Source organism: Vigna angularis, chromosome 3, assembly GCF_016808095.1.
Source record: "Vigna angularis cultivar LongXiaoDou No.4 chromosome 3, ASM1680809v1, whole genome shotgun sequence".
Classification (NCBI taxonomy): Eukaryota; Viridiplantae; Streptophyta; class Magnoliopsida; order Fabales; family Fabaceae; genus Vigna; species Vigna angularis.
This window is the reverse complement of record NC_068972.1, coordinates 24,737,053-24,744,775: the sequence shown is the minus strand read 5'-3', so window position 1 is coordinate 24,744,775 and position 7,723 is coordinate 24,737,053.

Below are 7,723 nucleotides of genomic sequence, written 5' to 3'. Positions count from 1 at the left end.
GCGTCAATATATAGATGAACTCGTATCAGACGCAACATAATCGACTTTGCTACTAATGGAGTCGAATACACCAATTCATTTATAACAGATAGGAGCACTTGAAGCAATTAATTGAATTCCCAATTAATGCAGTCGAATAGCATTTAATGCTTGGTCAACACATTTTAAAATATAGTCGTTATAACAGTTATATCAAGCATTAACAGATTTCAAAACAGTAACAAACTTAATCGAATACATATCGCATGCAATCGATTATGCAATAGTGTTATGCAAAGTTTTGAAAACTTTTCTCTTTGAAAAACTCTCACAGCACACTTGAAAAAGTTTGTGCAAATACACGAGTTTTAATCGATTCATCCCATAATGTAATCGATTTCAAACTGTTGTTTTGTCACATATTTAAAATTCAACTTTAGGGCTTGTGGTTTTTAATCGAAAAACTCGTGTCATGAATTCATGTATTAAATCACATATATAACATAGTGAAATGAAATGAACAACATAGCAACAACACAATCATGTTCTCATATACGCATATAACATGTAAGCATAGAACATGTAACACATAAAACCACATGTGTTATTAATTATGTGTTGTCATCATCAAAAACTCAGATATTACTGAGATTTTGGTTCAGCTAAACCAATGCTCCCCGTATCAACAATCGCAACAGGTATAATGAGGAGTTATGCAGTTTGGACTTGGCATGGAGAAGTATCATATAAGCCTAAAATGTCATGATGAACAAATTATGTGGACGAATGAATAAGTGATCATTTAGAGGACATGGTATGTGATTTTGGCGAAGAAAATTTTGGAAAAGCTCATTTATATGATTGATCGAGGTCGTACCCGAATCAAATTAATATGCAATTAAAGTGCAGTATAAACTAGGAAGTGACTCCTAGGTTGTCTCTTTAGGACCAAACTTTGGTTCAGGCAATAGGTCGAACACGTGCTTGAGGGTGGTTTTGTGGACAATTTACGACTTGAAATTAACAAACTAAAACACGAAATCAAACACTAATTGAATACAATTGGTCACCAACTCAATTGCAATCCTTCCAATCATAGATTAACAACAATTACCCAATCCTATAACCCCTAATCCAACACAAGCTAACCAACTAAGAGAAGACTGACCATGTTTTCATAAAAGCGAATTAAGCAAATGCCATGCTCATATTCAATCAATTCTGCACCACACAGTTTCATCAACTAAGCGAAGATTAAACACTAATTAGCCAACTAAGCATGTACCCAATTGTAAGTGCACAAACAAATTTAATATCAACCAAGTTAGAGCATTAAAAACACAATTACAATTTAGAAATATCATGAAAACGATGCAATTTCACTGATCACCAACCAAGCACACTTAACCTACCATTAAAATGAAGTTAAAATAGCAAAATTGAATCGAATTCATTAAACCACAGTAACAGTAGAACCAAAAACGCAATTCTAGAATGAAAATGCAAAGCTAAACGCAATTAGAAAACGAATGCAAAACTGGAACAAAAATTGGAAACGAAACTGAAATTCAATTTGAAATGGGCAAAACAAAATGCAATGGTAAACGAAATGCAAGAACAAAAAACATAAATTGAAGCAAGAGTATAAAACGAAAATGAAATTGAAATTAAAAACAAGATTCAATACATAAAAAGGGAAAGGAAAGAAAGAACCTAAAACCTTCAGGGGGGTTGGAAACGTGAAAAAATGGAGAAGATGAGAAGACATAAAATCTGATTTTGGGTATTTAAAAACCCCTTTGGACGAAAAAGCCCTCCATATGGGCTTCTCCTAAATTTGACCAAAAATAGGCCTCAAACTCAAATCTGGTCCAAAATTAAAATAATAAAAATTACAAACGAAATTAAATGATGTGGCAGCCCTCTTGAAGTTCTAATTATAATTCCAAAATTCTCCTGCAAATAATAATAGGAATAATTAAGCCCAAATAATTGAAATTAATTAAAATAAGAATTACTAGTCAAATTAAGCCCAAATAATGAAAATGATACAATAATGGAGAATTAAACACAATTTACTAATACAATTCGATTCGGAAAGCTAAGTGAATAGTACAAATGATTCATCAATGATTCTCTCAAGTTTTATTTAGAGGAAGAGTTGTATCTAGGATGCTTTAGCTTTACACGATTGTCAACAACTTTGAAATTGTTCACTTTAAAAACATGGAATTGATGGACTGATAAAAGTTTCACATAATTTCTTAAGGACATGTTTCAAAAAATAACACGTTACCTATCTGTAATTACGATGGAAAGAAAATTCTATTTCCAATGAGTTTGGAATATGAAAAGATACATGCATGTCCTAATGATTATGTATTGTATAGAGACGAGTTTTCTTCTCTAAAGGTGTGTCCAACATGTGATTTATCACAATTTAAAAAGAAAGTTGATGGAAATAATAGTGATGAAGACAAAGATGGTGCACCTGCTCAGGTGGTGTGATACTTGCCTACAATACCTAGGTTGAAACGATTGTTTTCCACTAAAGAAGATGCGAAGAACCTGGAATGGCATGTTGGTGGAAGAAAATGTAATACAAGACATCGAAAATTCCTTCCTCGAAATCATCCTTACCGTAGAATGAAAAAAACATTTAATGGATGTCTTGAGGATGAAGTTGTGTCGAGACCTCACAATAGTGAAAAAGTATACAACCAATGAAAAATATCTACATTGTGTTCGGAAAACATAAAAAAAAGACGACTAAAAAAACATTTCGAAGAAACAATCAATATTATTTAATCTTTCAAATTTGTGTAAATTTGATGTATGACATTTATGGACGTGATGAACATTGAAAAAAACATATGTGGTAATGTCATTAGGACTTTACTCAAGGTAAAAGGAAAGACAAAATATGAAGTAAAGTCAGGACAAGATTTGACTGACATGGACATCTATTTTGACTTACATCCATAATCAATTGGAAGACACATATACCTTCCCTAGCCTGCACATTCTTTCTAAAAAAACAAATTTTTTACTAGTGTTTATGTAGTATGAAAGTTCCACAAGATTACTCTTCAAATATTAGTAGTTTTGTTTCCATGCAAGATTTGAAGTTAATTGGTTTAAAATCCCACAATTGTCATGTGTTGATGAACAACTTTTACTAGTAGTTATTCGAGCCATCTTACCGCTTCTGTTAGAGGTATTCTAACACGTTTGATTATGTTTCTTAATGCCATTTGCAAGAAAGTTATTGACCATTGAGTGTTAAATGATTTGGAAAATGAGACCATCAGACTATTGTGTCAATTGGAAATGTATTTTCCATCCTTATTTTTTAATATCATGATTCATTTGATAGTTCATCTAGTGAGGGAAATTTGATTATGTGGGCTACTTTTCTTGAGGTGGATGTATCCAATTGAGAGATACATAAAGATCTTAAAGGGACATGTCAAAAATCAATATTGATTGGTAGCTTCAACTATAGAGTTATACATTACAAAAGAAGCTATTAAATTTTGCTCAAGTTATATGCCAAGTTGTGAACCAATAGGTGTTCCTAAAAGTAAAAATAAAGGTAAATGTGAAGGTAAAGGTGTTTGAGAGTGAAGATTGAAATTGTTAGTGAAAAAGAAGTTGTGGTGACAAGAAATATAGTAAGTTGACTATGTAAGTTTTAGAGTTCCAATTTTCAAGTGTAAATGGGTTTATAGAAATTCGAGTGTGGTGACAGATGACCTCGGGTTCACTTTGGTGGACCTTACCATGATGAGTTATACGGATGAACCATTTATTATGACTAGTCAAGCAAGACAAATATTATATGTCATTGATCCAACCAATCAAAAGTGGTCAGTCGTATTGTAAGGAAGAAGCATGCATGGAAATCATGTTGAAGACTCTATAGATATACTTGAGAAAATGTCTTTCCCATCAACAACCATTCAATATTAGGTCGATGATATAACCAATGACATCCATGCAATTCGGAGTGATCACAATGAAGACATATGGGAGAAAACAATACCTCAATAGGTGTTTTTGTTGCTACATTTACGATTTTTTATTTTTCCTGTTCTAACTTTGTAGAGATAATTTGTTTTATTTCTCATATATAATGTACTAACAATGTGTTTTCATGTATGACGAGCTCCAGATTAGGAAAGAGCGGACATGGTAGATTTGTGACTTAGTTGCTAGTAGATTCTGGTATGTTTACTTAAAACAGATATAATGTTTAATATGTGTTACTTAATTCACTAACATTTTTTTGGTTTTCAACAACAAAATTTTGACATTCCAAACATTGTGCAAATTAGGAAGAAAGTCTTATCTCACATAGCCATTAGATAAAGGGACTCTAAGACAAGGTTGAAACATCTCTATGTGTTAAGAGACAGGCAACATGACGTTCCTTGTGGCAAGTACAAAATAACTAAGGAGGAGTGGATGTAGTTTTATACGTATAAAGAGTTTATGGACTGGCAGGTTTGTTTCTTAATTTTTTTATAGTAACAAAAGGGATTCATTTATGATTTATTGTTATAAATTTATGTAGTGCAACAGGAAAAAAGGATAGCAACCCAACAAAGGAGAACATAATGATACACCACATGTACTCTCGCGAGGCTGTTATGCATTATTAGAGAGACGAATGAGAATGTCTAGTGTAGAGGCTTTAGGACTTTAGTTGTCTGACATAGTACCTGCATCTTCTAGGTACGAGATGTGGAAGGTTGCTCAAACTAAGTTTGATGGGCACATGACATCAAAATCAGCTCAATTGATATCTAAAAAAGTTATAAGTACAAACTCGAAACCCAAAACCATATTTCATATGAAGTGCTTTATGTAAAAATTTTGATTATATGGTGCAAGATGAGTTAGTTGAGCAATAAACTCAGGGTTCCTTTGTTGGTCAAGGTAGGGACAATATACTCATAATGACCATTGGAAAGTCATAGCATTCAGGTCGTATGTGTGGCATTGGAGGTGCAATTGGTCTTCAAGACTACTTTGGCCTTCTAAAAAGAAGTAGTGAATCCTTGAGTCGTGAGGCATTAAGGAAGATGGAGCTTCAAATGGAGGAAAGACTCAACCAACACATGAGTGTTATGGAGCAACGCTTCATGGAACAACTATAACAATAACAAGAAATACAATGAGCACTTGAAGAAAAGCTTCAGTCCATCACCTAACAGAACATGAAGTTACCCACTAAATCTCCAACAAAACGTTGTGTGAGCACAAAAGGCTCGTGCTATAATGTAGATCATATTGACTACACTTGTTAGTATGAGCTACTGGTTGATGGAATAGATTCAGGGTTCCTTTGTTGGCCAAGGTAGGGACAATATACTCACAATGGCCTTGGAAAGTCAAAGCATTGAGGTCGTGTGTGTGGCATTGGAGGTGCAATTGGTCTTCGAGACTACTTTGGCCCTCCGCAAAGAAGTAATGAATCCTTCAGTCAGGAGGCATTGAGGAAGATAAAGCCATAAATGGAGGAAAGACTCAACCAATGCATGAGTGTGGAGCAACACTTCATTAAACAATTATAACAACAACAAGAAATACAAATAGCACTTGAAGAAAAGTAGTCCATCACCTAGCAGAACATGGGAGTTACCCATTAAAGCTCCAACAGACCGCCATGTGAGTATAAAAGGTTCATGCTCTATTGTAAATCATATTGACTACACTTGTTAGTATGAGTTATTGCTTTATGAAGATTCCTCGTGCGTAGTGGCCATAAGACGAAAACTTGAAGAAGGGCATGTGATGATTGATGAAATTCGAGATCCCCATGCTTGAGTGCTTGTGCCAACTTCAGAAATCCAACTCGTGGGGGAAGCCTTATTCATATTATAGCTTGTCATACTTTGGCCCATTACTATATTGTTATTTTTAGTATTTTAATGTAACATTTTATAAATAAATGATTCATAACTTTGAAAATCTTTATTTTAGTTCTCCCGTCCTAAGAAGCAAGTCATGCGTTAACCTGTTATCCATGAAGATGGTGATATGGCAGAAGTAGAGGATAATCTCTAGGAAAGCTCATGACGAAATTACATAGGTTGAATAAAGGACCTGGTAGAGTTAAAGTGAAAGTTAAGAGTATTGGCCTCTAGTGTCATGTGCTAGTGTACATTACTCTAAATGATGCACTAGAGGTCATTGATGGAGACAAGATGTTGAATATTTCAAGGATACAACTATGGTGCATGTAATATTTTTTGTTGTCTTCAATATTTAGGTTGTGTTTACTTTGAAGGAAAGATTTGGGAGATAGTGAGTGGATCGATTTAAGGAGATTTGATGGTGAATTAATTGTTGTTTATTTGAGTGGATTTGGATGTGAGTAAGAGTGGATTTGGAAGTAAATTTTGTGAGAATTAGTGTAGGATTTGATCGATGTGACAAATAAAAAAAATGATGTAACTTGTAGAAATTGAAGATTACTAAAATATCCTTAGTAGTAAAAGTAATATAAAATGATAATTGTTAATATTATATATAATTATAAAAATTATTATAAAGAGAGAAAAAAATAAAATTTAATTTTTAAAATTTCATTATTATTATTATTGTTGTTATTATTATTATTAATATTACTATTTTATTATATTATTATTAATAAAATTAATAAATGAAATTTTATATTTAGTTGAGACTAATACTTCTTTATTGGAATTCAATCTATCATATTATGTAGTATGCATTTTTCAAAATAAATATCAGAAGAATATATAATTTTACAAAGACAAAATTTATTTTTTAGATAAATCCTCTCAAATCTCTGTTGGATAGAGAAGATTGAATTAACCACCAATCCTGCAAATGCACTCCTTTCTTTCCTTTTAAATGCCTTAAAGTGAACACACATAAAATCAAAAATCCATCTATGCAAACAATCGTGAATAGTAAATTCTTTCAAAGTGAACACAACATTAAATATTGGAATTGTTACTTTTTAGTATATACTTAAATTTCTTCTTATAGGTACATGGACACAATCATTGTAGACAAAGGTTGGACTTCCATGTATGGATTTATTGAACCTTAGATCATTCAACCTTTTGGAAACACAATTGATCACAAGCAAACATATTGGCAAACATGAATGTTTGAGTCAAAAATAGAGATCTACCTTATGTCATGCATTGATGGTTATATGTTACCGAATGTAATCTTTTATGAAGGTTTACTTGATTAATTGACTAACTATTTGTGATTCATGATAGGGTCCATTGGCAACTAATGGTCATCATACCAAAACAATGCATAATTGTATGATTTTATTCCCTGCACAAAAAGATGAAACCTGACTTGAAATCCATGTTACAAATATACGGGTTACTTTTTTTCATATCATCTACTTAATTATATCAATATTAACCTATATTTCAAATGTTTCGAATTTAATTAGAGTTGTGGATAAGCCTAGAGCTTAATAAATTCAAGTATTATATCCAATGGTTGGAACTCATTGATCATTAAGTTATTAATTTTTGAATGTCAATTTATGTCCTTGATATGTGATTATTTTCTTTTTCACGTTTGATGTTGTAACAAGCAGTCAGATTCATGGGGATGTGACTATTATGTCATGTCTAGGATAAAAAAAAATCATTTTAGTATGAATTAGAGATGATTGGACTAAGGTAATAATATATACATTTAGCATATTACAAATTAGATTAAACTTTAAACATTAGTATGC